The sequence below is a fragment of the Lissotriton vulgaris genome, chromosome 12 (genome assembly GCF_964263255.1).
Source record: "Lissotriton vulgaris chromosome 12, aLisVul1.2, whole genome shotgun sequence".
In the NCBI taxonomy this organism is placed as follows: domain Eukaryota; kingdom Metazoa; phylum Chordata; class Amphibia; order Caudata; family Salamandridae; genus Lissotriton; species Lissotriton vulgaris.
The window spans coordinates 437,112,587-437,125,405 of NC_141700.1; the positions used below are offsets into that span (position 1 = coordinate 437,112,587).

Consider the following 12,819-nt stretch of genomic DNA (forward strand, 5'->3'; position numbering starts at 1 on the left):
ACGGCATAATCCAACCCTCCTGGACCTATGTTGAACACCTACAATTTTATGTAATCTCCTAACTTTTTGCCATTTATCTGGACTAAAGAAGAAAATCAGGCCCAACTACCAATGTTCTGTGATGTACTTTAAACAATCTCAATGGAAGAGAACACATTTTATGTACTTTTACTGTAATTCTTTTTTCTTCTGCAAGCCGAACAATTTGGAGTCGGCAACCAGTCACAAACTGGTTATCTACTGCTAAATAGGCTGTTTGCAATGTATGTAGCCTCTCTACATTATTGTTTCATAATATTGCGTACCACACCAAATAAATAATCGTTTCATATTTTAGCACTAGAAATTAGTGAATTACTAAAAGCGAATTCCAAATAATTATTCACTATTTTGATTTAAAATGCATTCGCAGTTAGGAAATTCATAAAAATACTGCGTTTTGCATGTGCAAAATACCATGGATTTGAAACAGGTGGAAACCAAGTGCAAAGTATAAAAAGGGTCCCAAAATGCCTTCCAATGTTTAACAATAATGACCACGCTAGTCTGTAGTTAGGATGTTTTAAGGAGAGGAGAGAAAGGATATTTAGGCAGATGGTGAATTCAGTTGAGCAAATCGACGGGAATGTTTATGCTAGATACAGGTTTACCAAACAAGTTATTTGGAGCTTCAGTAATACACTGGTATTAAGCAGGCCTACCAAGCACAGTGTAGCAATACCTAAACATATTCAGGTATTGTGTGGTTTACAATGGATATATTCTGGTAGCCAACAATAGAGTGTGGCTGTTTCAGGCGAAATTCCGTACAGTACTTTATGTATGTTTTTCAGAAATTTCTATAGACAATGTTGTCTTAAATTAACTGTGTAACAATAGGTAGGGGAAGACAAGGATCAATTGTGATCCAGTAGGGCATTGATTACCATTCACAAGAGAAGGGAATGGAAGGTCCGGCCACAGTCGTAGCCCCAGATATGAAGACAACAAAAGAGATGACTGGGCTGTTCCTTAGGGAAGGAAGAAGGAAAGGGTCACTAGGGAAAATGGGTTAGTTCTCAATGGAGGACAACCCCTGGGTATCCAGTTTGTTGGATATAATGGACTCACACACCCTTGCGAGTGTCATGCTTCATCATCGGCAATGCTCCTCGTTGGGCAGGCGGTGCAATGCCCAACGGGCTCACCTCACAGAGGGGCTCTTTATCGGAGATCTTTTATCCAACTGTCTATGGGTGAAGTGGGGGTGAGGGGCCAGGACAGAATAGATAGTGTGGGTGAGGATACAATGTGGCACAAGGCACTGGAAAGCAATTTTATTCTGGTGGTCCTCTGCCACAAGTAAAATCAAGGATAGCCGGTGCTCATGGGGACTATGGTTTCCCAGTGTGGACCAGGGCTAAAGTGCAAATGGTGTGGTCAACATGTTTCTCGCTTCTAGTACATTGACTGCGATTCTTCAGGACCTAGTAAAAAACTACAATCTACAAAACATGACCTAATGATTAGTATCAGTTTAAATACAGCACATAAGCTGTACTACCTGTATGACACTGCTCTTGCCTAGAGAGGGGAGATAAAGGAGAACATTACCACAGGTAAGTAACAACAGGTGACCCTGTAGTGACCGTGAACACACTGTAAGTTTAAAGCCACATATGTTAGTTTACACAATGTAGCTGTGCATAGGAAGCTACCCATGGAAGCAGCAAGTAATGATTCCAAACAGAATGAAGAAACCTTTCCTCGCATGCCATCTCCAAGACTGAATTCTGCAAGAGTTGACATCTAGATGATTTTCCAAATAACTATTTTTAAGGTAAAATATTCAATTTTTACCAAATGTAAAGAAAAACAAAACTCAAGATATGATACTTACTAAACAAAATATATTCTATTTTTGTCACAAATTCTGATAAAAATTGTGAATATATGCAATATAATTTAGATTTTTCATTATAAATGTGTTCATAAATTTTCCAGAAATAAAATAAACAAATAATGTGTAATTTTGGTATATGGCTGGTCAACGTTTTTGTAAGTATTTACTACTTTGGTGTCCAGTACTTTGTAGTTATTGAAGCTGGTTGGTCCTTCCTTATGTTTCCACTTTTTGACTTCTGGTGTTCCTAGATATAGCAGATTCAACAAAGCATATACTGCTTACATTTAAGCCCTCCTCAGTTTCACCTACAGACCGTAGAGGCCTATTTTCTGTATTAGTAGTTTTTATTTCTTCAATGGTGTTAGGCATTTTTGCTAGTTTTTTTCCAACATCATCACTGGAGTGTACTAGCTCAACCTGCGTGTAAGCTGTTCTCTTATATATTGTTGCTGTCACTATACCCAATCTTTTCCACAGAACATCCAAATGTATATAGACAAATGTTTGTGTGCCTCTGCTGATGCCTGTGTAAGCATGTGAGTGGCCGGACCTTTTATTGCCTTTGTTAAGTCCTTAAAGCCTATTTTCATAACCTCATTCCATTATTTAATGGCACTCGCTAATATTTCTATCATTCTACTTAAATCAGAGGTCGCTCTGCGTTACTTGCATTTTATTTTCAAAGATGGTTCTGTCGGATAAAACACATCATCAATTTCCTCAAGTTATATTTGCACAAAGAATAAAATGAAAGCACTGTATACCACTTCTTTCTACTCTATTCTCATTATTTTATTTTATCTATTGCATTAAATGTTAAGCAAAACAAACAGCTCAGCAAAGCAGCGATGCAAGCTTCTTGCACGTTAGGACATAGAACAGCCATCTTAGTTATAGTGCACAGAAACAAAAGTTTCCATCTAAGCGAGATAACACGTGATTGTGACAGACACATGCGCAGTAGATAATCCAGCATAGCAGCAGCCATTTTAATGCAAGCGGATTATAGTTAGTAAAAGCACATTATCAAGCTTCCCCTAGATAGCTAATATGTCATGTAATGCAATATTAATATGACAAAACATGTTAGTTAGTACATTAATATTATTTTCGAGAGGGTGGAATACAAGCAAGTCATGTTACGTGTGCAACCTTGCTCCATCAATCCCCTCTTTGATGATATTTTATATCATCACTAATTAATGTCAACTTTCACACTTCACCCAATTCAATTTCTTCAAACTTTCTGTTAAAATTATTTTCATTTTTCATATGAAGGTCTTTCACTTTCTTGTACAAATGTCCATTATGCTCTTCTAATTCAATTTCGTTAATATTTATTTTCTTTCCTCTCTTATTCACTGTATATGTCATTTTATGCTTGCAACATTTGCAACAAGTTATTATCCCTAAAGTCATTAGGGCTATTCCCACCATTAGCATCAGTATTCTACCACCTACCAAACTTTCTCCTACATTAGAGAACCAACTACCTATAGAAGAGAGACCATCTGTTAGTCTCTTCCACGCACTATCAACCTCCAGTCTTTTAAGTTATTTTTCTAAATATGTACTATTCCTTAAATACCCTTTCAGTTCTACACTGTTGTCAGGTATGTAAGTGCAACAATGTTGCGCTTTCAGCATTCTGCAGACTCCGCCCTCTTTTGCTAATAATGTATCAAGAGCAAGTCGATTTTGTAAAACCATTGACCTTACCGCAACCAGTTCATTATTGATCATTAACAGTCCTCCAGCAGTGTCAGTGGATAAACGATCCACCACCGTTGACAATTTGCTAATTCTTTGAGTATTCAGAACCACTCCCACTGGAGGTATCATTTCACTAAATATATCACCTACAATTTCTGAAAAACTAGCTCTTTTACTACGTATTAGTCCATTAGTTTCTTCATTGTTTCCAGTGATTGTGTTTACATGATATACTTTTGGGAATGCTATTCCAAAATAGCAACTCCCATACCAATGATCAGGCAATTTGTAATATGCTTTGTTCCCACATATATAATAAATTATAGGAAATATTGGCTTGGTTCCATCTTTGAAACCCCAACCCCCAATTACCTTATAATTGTGTTCACATTCACTAGAACCAATAAATATATTGTTATAATAACTTTTTCTTTCCCTGTGGACACAGAGTTTCCCTTTCTTTTCAAAGTCAAGCAACATAGCAGCATGAGTTTTGCCATTCATTTTCTGTCCATTTAGGAATTTTTCGTTTCTGTTCTGTAGCTTTCCTCTGGAAATCCTCTCTCCTTTTTTCAACTAAATTCAAAAATATCTTTTCTTCTTCATGTAAAATGCATGTTATTCTTGTGTGCTTCAGCTATGTCTATTGTACCTATTGTTAAAAAATATTCACCCATATAACGAGTTATGTTACCCCTAGTATGTAAAGGACTCAAGTTACTATGAATAGGAAGTTCAGAGAAAATCACGTCTAAGTTAGAATAATAATATTGTAAGGGTTCTTTTCTATAAAATAAACTAGCTAAAATACTACATGAAATACCATAAGTCAGGGGCAAATGGTGATAAGTGACACCTTCTGCTACAGACAATGGTAGCTTCATACAAACATAGCAATCACTTATTTCCATTGCCTCTACATAATGTACTAACAGATTTAGGAATACATTCAAGTGTGTTCTATTGTTAACTTTATCATAATGCAATTCTTCCTCATCTGATGCTTCTAATTCTAATTTTCAGGTACATCTATTTTCTCATGAATACTAGTGTTATTCTTCTCAATGTTATCCATTAGGTAAGGAATAGCTACTGTCAGTCCTAGCCATACTATGAGTACTATCACTTCACTACATGTTCATATTCTACAGCATGTTTTTAAGCAGTTTCTTTTCGGTTTACCATTAACAGTATGATCAGCCATTTTTCGATCAAGGAGACTTAGCCCCTCTTTGAGACTTTTCACCAAATTTTATCCTGTGAAATTTTCAAGTTGGTCTTACTTGTTCGTCTGCTGGATCATCAATTAATTTGTCATCATTTTCATCACTCACTTCTAGATTTTCAAAATCTTCAAGGATGACATAAGTCCATTCAGGGCCTCCGAACTTATTATTCAGTCTTTTCAATCATGGACTTCTCCTTCTTGGTTGTTCTGTAGAAAACCCAGTTTGACTTGATATTACGTTTACTTGCTCTGGTTCTTCATTTATTGATTTAGGCGAAATTTCAATCTTTTGACAAAACCAGTCCACTTATCTCCTTTTCTGAGTCTTTTAGATGGCACTGCACTTTGTTTTTCTTCAATTCCTCTTTTATTCTCGTTCAGTTGTGGCACAATTTGTACATCTTTGTCGTCTGTATCCATCTCTATCTGACTTGGTCCAGGTCTTACTTCTGTTTCTTCTGCCTGGATGCTAATCTGGCCTTGTTCAGGAGTGTTCTGTAATTGACTTTTATTTGGTTCACTTTCTTCTTCCTGAACATGTTTTTCTACATCTATCCGATCCTGTTCAGGTATCTCGAACTTTTGTTTTTCTTTTTCCTGAGCCTTCGCCCTATTACTTATCTGTCCCTCCTCAGACTCTGGAACTGTAAGGAGTATCTGAAATGTCTGAGTATATTGATCTCTCCTTATCTGTTCCTCCTCATAATTACTATTGACTTTAATTTCTGTAATCTGAGTACGTTCTTCTATTCCTGACTCATCCTCACTATCACTCTGTCTATCTAAATAAGCCTGGCTTTTAGTTCTCACAACATCTGCAGGAATGTCAATCACTGGAATCTATTCATCCTGACTGGTGCTCGGTTGTTCATCATCAACTACTTTGGAATCACTTTCTTGGGACTCCTCAGCTGCACAACCTTCAGCTTCAGTTTCATCAGATTCATCTACTCTTATAGTATGACTTGCATGGATCCAGTTCGGAATTCCTTCGCATTTTACTGCTGTAGTGGTAACCAATATCACTTGTTTTGGCTTTCCCCACCTCGGAGAAAGGCAACATTCTTGTGTATGTTCTTTTATTACAACCCAGTCACCTGGAATCAGATCATGTGCTGGAGTTGTTTGCCTGGTGACAGCGTCTTCTCCAAACTGGTGAGAGATAGAACGCACTTGGTCAGCCAGTTCTTAGCAGTACTCTAGTACTAAATCATAAGATATATTTATCAGCTTATGTCCTGGCACCCATGCCTGCCTCATTGCTCTTCCCATGAGTATTTCATGAGGACTCAAGCCTGTTTTTCTGTCTGGAATGCTTCTGAGTCCCATCAGAACAAGAGGTAAAGCATCTGACCATTCTAATCGGGATGATTCATATATTTTTCCCACTCTTGACTTGATTGTGCCATTCAGTTGTTCTACCACTCCAGAATCCTCTGGGCGGTATGCACAGTGCAGCCTTTGCTCAATTTTAAACGCTTCACAGATTTGACCAATTATTTCATTATTAAAATGTCTTCCTCTGTCTGATTAAATTGTTACTGGAAAAGCGAAACGTGGTATGAGCTCTCTAAGTAGTAGATTTGCTACTGTGATGCTATAATTCCTGCGTGCAGGGTAAGCTTCCACCCATTTTGAAAATAGGCAGACAATGACAAGAACATACTTCATTCCTCTGCAAGGGGGTAACTGAATGAAATCAATCTGAAGTCGAATAAAAGGACCTTCCGCTTTTCCAATCTTTCCTAGCAACATTAAAGTTCTTTTCCCAGGATTCATTTGTTGGCAAACTAAGCACCTATGGCAAAGACTCTCTGCAACATTCCTGACTTTGCATTGAACCAAGTTTCTCTGAATAATCTAGTCATGGCGTTCCGCCCTAGATGAGAATCACCATGGTACATCCTAGCCATAGGAGCAAGCTTACAGTTTGGCAACACAGGCCTTCCATCAAAGTAAACAATGACACCATCTCCAGCCCTTCTCTGACAAACTATTTTTGCCCATCCTTCCCTTTCTTCTTGTTCTGCATCCTTTTGCAAGTTTCTCACTACTTCCCATGTTTTCACTCTCTCAAGCAACATAAGTTGGCAGCTGTTTCCATTCTTTGTTTCAATTTTCTTGTTTACTGTCATTTTATTTTTGGCACAATATTGAGCTAATTGGTCAGCATATCGATTACCTGCTGTCACTATATCGTTACCAGATTGGTGAGCAGCACGCTTGACCATAGCTACTGTTTCTGGTAATTGGATTGCTTTTAGCAAATCTTTCATAAAATTTCTTTTTTGAATAGGAATGCTTGATGAAGTCAGAAACTCCCTTTGCATCCAGAGTTGACCAAAATGATGCACAACTCCGTAGCCATATTGGGGATCAGTATAAATAGTCAGTTACAATTTTTTTCCAATTTTACACGCCTTTGTCAATGCAATTAGTTCAGCTACCTGTGCAGATTTCACTCCAGTAAATATGATGCTTCAACTGAACCCCATAGAGTACAACCAGCATAAGCAACACTCAAACCTCCTTCCTCATGTCGCATGCATGAACCATCTACAAATAGCTCATGTTCTTAATGTATTAGTGGCTCTTCTCTTATATCTGGGTGAGGTTTAGTACATCATTCTGTAAGATCAAGGCATTTATGTTCAATCTCATTTTTAACTTCTGCAAAGTGCTTAGAATCAGGTAGTAATGTTGCTGGATTCAGAATATTACACCTAGCAATAGTCACATTTTCTGCACCTACATGAATTTGTTCATATTTAGTCAGTCGACTAGGTGTTAGGTACTGAGTTTAAGTCCTTGTCAACAAAATTACAACTGCATGTGGGACATATACGGGTACTGGACCCATAATAATGGACTCGCTTTGCTCAAAACTCATGCAAGTTGCTGCTACTGCTGTCAGACATCCTGGCAATGCTGCTGCTACTGAATCCAGTGTAGAAGAAAAATATGCAACAGGACAACTCATCAGACCATGTGTCTGAATCAAACCTGAAAGTGCACAATTGTCTCTTGTATCACAAAACAATGCAAAATCTTTTGAATAATCAGGCATCCCTAATGCTGGAGCTGAACACTGACAATCTCGTAATTTCAAGAAAGATGACATGCTATCATCATCCCATTCTACTGGGTCTTTTGCTCTCCTCTTTGTCATTTGTATCAAAAGTTTTGCTAGGACTGCAAATCCCACAATCCATTGCCTGCAGTAACCTACAACTCCAAGAAACATTCTGATTTCTTTCTGCGTTTGAGGTAGATTCATGTTTTGAATTATTCTATATATTGCACCAATACTGATTGTCCAGGCAATATCAAAGATTCAAGGCACTTTTTCAAAATCTGATTAAAAATCGATGGACTTTCCGTGTACCCCTGAGGGGTACCCCTGAGGAACGTGATTCCAAGCATAGATATGGTCGTCGAATTTGAACGAGAAAAGATACTTGCTATCTGGATGTAATGGTATGGAGAAAAACGCATGGCATAAATCTATTACAGTGATCCAACCTGCTGCCCACGGTATTTGATACAGAATCACAGCAGGTTTTGGCACCACTGGACAACATGGGACAACAATTTTATTGATTTTGCGAAGGTCTTGTACGACCCTGTACTTTCCGCTCAGTTTTTTTATGCCAATTATGGGTGAATTACATGGACTGCTCATTATTTCCTGCAAAATTCCTGCTTCGACTAGACGCTTTATTTCTAGTGCAATTCCTGCTTTTATTTCTGGGCTCATTTTGTACTGTTGAATATTTGGGTAAACTGCACCTTCTTTTACCGTTACTTTTACTGGGTCAACATCTGCCATTAATCCTACATCTTTTCCTGTAAAATCCCACACTTTAGGATCTACCGTATGTTGGAATTCTTTTGTCAAATCTTTTATGGTAAATTTTAGTTTTTCAGTCACTTGTTTTGCTAACATAATTTTTTTTTGTATATAACTTTATTCGATATATATCATAAAAGTATAAAAACAATTTAAAAAGACAAGAACAAAAAAAATGGAAGAAAGACAGCCCTTCATTATTTCATTCACACAATATATAAAAATATATAGCGTGCTTATTACTCAAAATATAGTATATACAATCTATCATGTAAAAACTAGACACAGATTTAAAAATAATTCATCATGAAGGACAGAGTACAGATCAATGGAAGGTGGCAATCTAAAGTTCCATCGTCTGGACTTGGGTCACCCTAAAAAGCTTCGATCTTGTCAACCAGGCCCAACCCAGGTACTTAGCTGTCCCACAAATCACACTGTGGATCGAGTTCTCAGATATTAAAATACGCAATGCCTCCCTATAGATCTTGCATCCCAAGTTGGGGCAAACAGGTTTCAGCCATTTTCTCCTCACCTGACCATACGCTGGGCAGGCGAAGAGAAAATGATCGATGGATTCCGTAGGGGTGGCACCGCCTGGACACCCTGTGTCACTCTCCTTCGACTGCCTCCAGCCTACTCTAAAATCGTTCAGTGGGAGGGTACCACATCTGAACTCCAGATATATTGCCCTATCTCTCGGGGGCTCAATAAGATCCAGGAGGGATTCTAGTTTAGGGGCAGACTTAACGTCTAAAAAAAAATCCGTCAGGGTACCGTGTTTCTGATTTCTTGTGGCAGCTGCAGAAACCCAGTCCCAATAGGCCTTCTTTACAACTTGTTTAGATAGTGGGTTCTGGCTCACCAAGGCCTCTCCCAATCCAATGTCCCCCACAAGCTGTTTTAATTTGGATAGCCAGACTATTTTATGGCCTATATCTAGTTGGATTAGTTCAGTCAGGGCAGAGGCGCAGTAACATAATTCCGGGGTCTTCCTGAGGCGTGTCCAGAACAATAAGGGGCGCAGCCTTGCCACCTCATTTATTGGAAGTCTCCCAAGATCATAGCGGAGCGGGACTAGTAGGGTCGATGAGGGGAGCGAGACCAGATCTCTAAAAAACGTATTCTCTGATCTTACTAAGTCCGTAACATTCTCGAAACCCCACAGTTCAGCCCCGTATAGAGATGAGGGCAAGGCCTTTCCCTCGTATACCTTAATGGCAGGGGCCACAGGTCGACAATGGGAAAGGCGCTGATGTCTTGCAATGGCCCCCGACACACTTTATGATTGAGCAGCATTTTTGCCAGATGGGAGGACCACTTCATCCACCTGTTGACCCGCACTCCCAGGTAGTCAAAGGCTTCAACAAGTTCCAGAGGGGAGTCATTCAACCTGATGTTATTTCTGAAGCTTTTTGATGTTGTAAGTGCCATTAGTTTTGTTCTAGATGTATTTATGGTCAGGCCTCTGGCATCACCGAACTGGGTGAAGCGGACAAGTAGTTTTTGTAGCCCCATAGGGATTTTTGAGATCAAGAGGGTATCGTCTGCAAAAAGCAACGTCGGCGATTTTTACCCCGCCTGGGTTGGGGCATCGGCCGTGTCCTCCCTCAAATGGTCCACCACCCCAATGACAAATAGGAAAAACAAGGTCGGGCCACATGATTTTATAAATTCCATCTTCATCTGGAGTTTGAATTGCAACACCATTTGATGTGCAAAAAACAGTGCAATTCATTATGCACAGCAAATCCCTACCTAACAAGTTTACTGGACTGGAATCACATACAACACATTTGTGCATTTCTTTAAAATTACCTATTTTGACTTCCATTGGTTCTGTAACTGGGGTACTAATTTGTTTATTAGAAACGCCCACTACTTGGATCTCTTCTCCCGAGAGGGGTAGGTTTGGAACGTCTGCTATTCTCACAGTAGAACGGGTAGCGCCAGTGTCCAACAGAAAGGTAACATCATTTACTTCAACCTTTCCCTCAATATATGGACCTGACTGATCTACCTGTAAGGATGCGCCAAGTACGCACTCCTCGTCCTCCCCTCTCAGGCACTGTCAGAAACTGTCTTCATCAAAGTATGAGTCACTCAAAAGAAATTGGGGTGTCACTGTGTCCCTCTTACCACTTCCTTCCCAACTTGTGGTATCTACACTATATGTAGGCTGACTCCCAGGGTTTGGCATAGGCGCCAATGGTAACTGGTTTTGTATTACCTGTTGTTGCTGCTTTTTTGATACCTGATTCTGCGTCTGTGAATTCAAATTATTATTTTGCACGTTATTATTTAATACAGCCTTACACTCGTTCTTCCAATGCCCCAACTTGCTGCACCCATGACAAGGAAATTTCTTTTTAGCTTCATCACGGTTATATTTTCCCCTAGGTTTACCTCCATTTCCATCTCCTTGAGTCTGAATACTTTTCATTTGAAGTTCTTGTTGTTCTGCTAATTTTACTTGTGTCCACATTGCTTTTTCTTCGAAATTCTTTCGCTTATTGTCTAATTCATCTTTACAATATTTTGCATATTTGAGTATTTCATCAATAGGTTTGGCCTGTCAGCAGATCTTATCATCTTTAATCCATTGTAAAATTTCTGGTTTTAATCCAGACACAAACAGATAGATGAAATGTGTCATGTCTTTAGTGTCAATGTTTTCCAAACCACTATACTGTTTAAAAACTTGTAAGAGGTGTTCATAATATGCATGCACAGATTCAGCTTTATTCTGGGTAGTTCTGTCTATTCTAGTCCAGTCTGTCTCTTTTGGAGGTACCTTTCCTATTAAGTACAGTATTACCTGATTATACTTTTTCATCACCTCATCTTATGGTGCTCCTGTCTTTGGACCTCTAGGATACTCATCACTTGGCCAGTCTACTGCAATTTTGCATTCTGTCCATAAATCAACACGAACAACAATGTCGAATAACCCATCTAAATCTTTTAAAATACTTTTGAGACTTTAACAAATCTCTCGATCTGCCTGTGCCATTCTACAGGTTTCTCGCTGAGTTTTTGGAAATTATTTGTAAATAATAACATATCCTGTCGGGACCATGGGACATGTACATAACCTCCACCTAGCACTTCTCTCATTGGACACAACCTTTCCACTTTTTCTGTTTCTTTCAACATATATTCTGATGCAGTCCTTTTCGCTTGAGCATCTTCCTTTTTCTTTATCCATCTAGCTTTCCATCTATCTAAATCACCCCATTTTTGCAACAGTGAGAATAATTCTTTGATCTGTAATTTACGACCTGACACATTCATATTTTCTAGATCTTTGTCCGAAAATTCAGCTCAATATGGTTTCTGTAACACTTTCGATTTACCAATGTCAATTCCCATTTCATTTGCCAAACTGGTTAACTTTTCATGAAATGTTTTTGTATTTCGAGTGATACTTCGACATATAAACAACAATTCATCTTAATTTAATACATTCAATCGGTATAATCCCACATTTCCGCCAATCATTTCTTCTAATTCATCTCTTAATTTAAAAATATCCAATGTCTTTGACTGTGATTTTGTTTTTTCTATTTCTCAATACCATCTTTCAATTTCATCTGGGGTAACTACTGTAGCACTTCTCGTACCTGAGGAAGTTTCTATTTGTACCTCTCTGGAATTTACAGGTGTAGTTTTCCTAGCTGAGCTACTTACTGGTTCTCTTATAGGTAAATCCATCAAAGAAATTTCTGACTCACATTCACTTGCTTGATCATCCACTAATAATGTTTCTTTTCTTGACTGCACTACAGGTGTAGCTAGAACAGGAGGTCTAGGACTGGTTTGTTTATCTCCATATAAAGGAACAACACGACCTATAGTTACTGGAATCGTCACAGCTTCAGGACTTATATTTAATTGTGTAATTTTCTGAATTAACTCATTTCTTTGTTTATTGATTGTTTCTCCTGTAACACTCTTTCTAATGATGCCTCATGTATCACTTGTGGAATCAAAGGTGGCTTTAAAAATGGAGCACTAGGATTAACTTGATTTTGCTCCTCATTATAAGGTGGCAGATTTTTCATTAACAAATCCTCCAAGTAATCATCTTCTGGATCAGCACTTGTCATAACATTTTTAGTTTTCTCTGCACTTTTACTCCCT

At 38.4% G+C, this 12,819-nt stretch overlaps 1 protein-coding gene across 1 annotated transcript in view; it reads left to right on the forward strand.

Annotated features, from left to right (window-relative positions):
- LOC147674130 (galanin receptor type 1-like) overlaps positions 1-12,819 on the forward strand; it is a 945,103-nt gene that overhangs the window by 588,011 nt on the left and 344,273 nt on the right. The window lies entirely within an intron of this gene.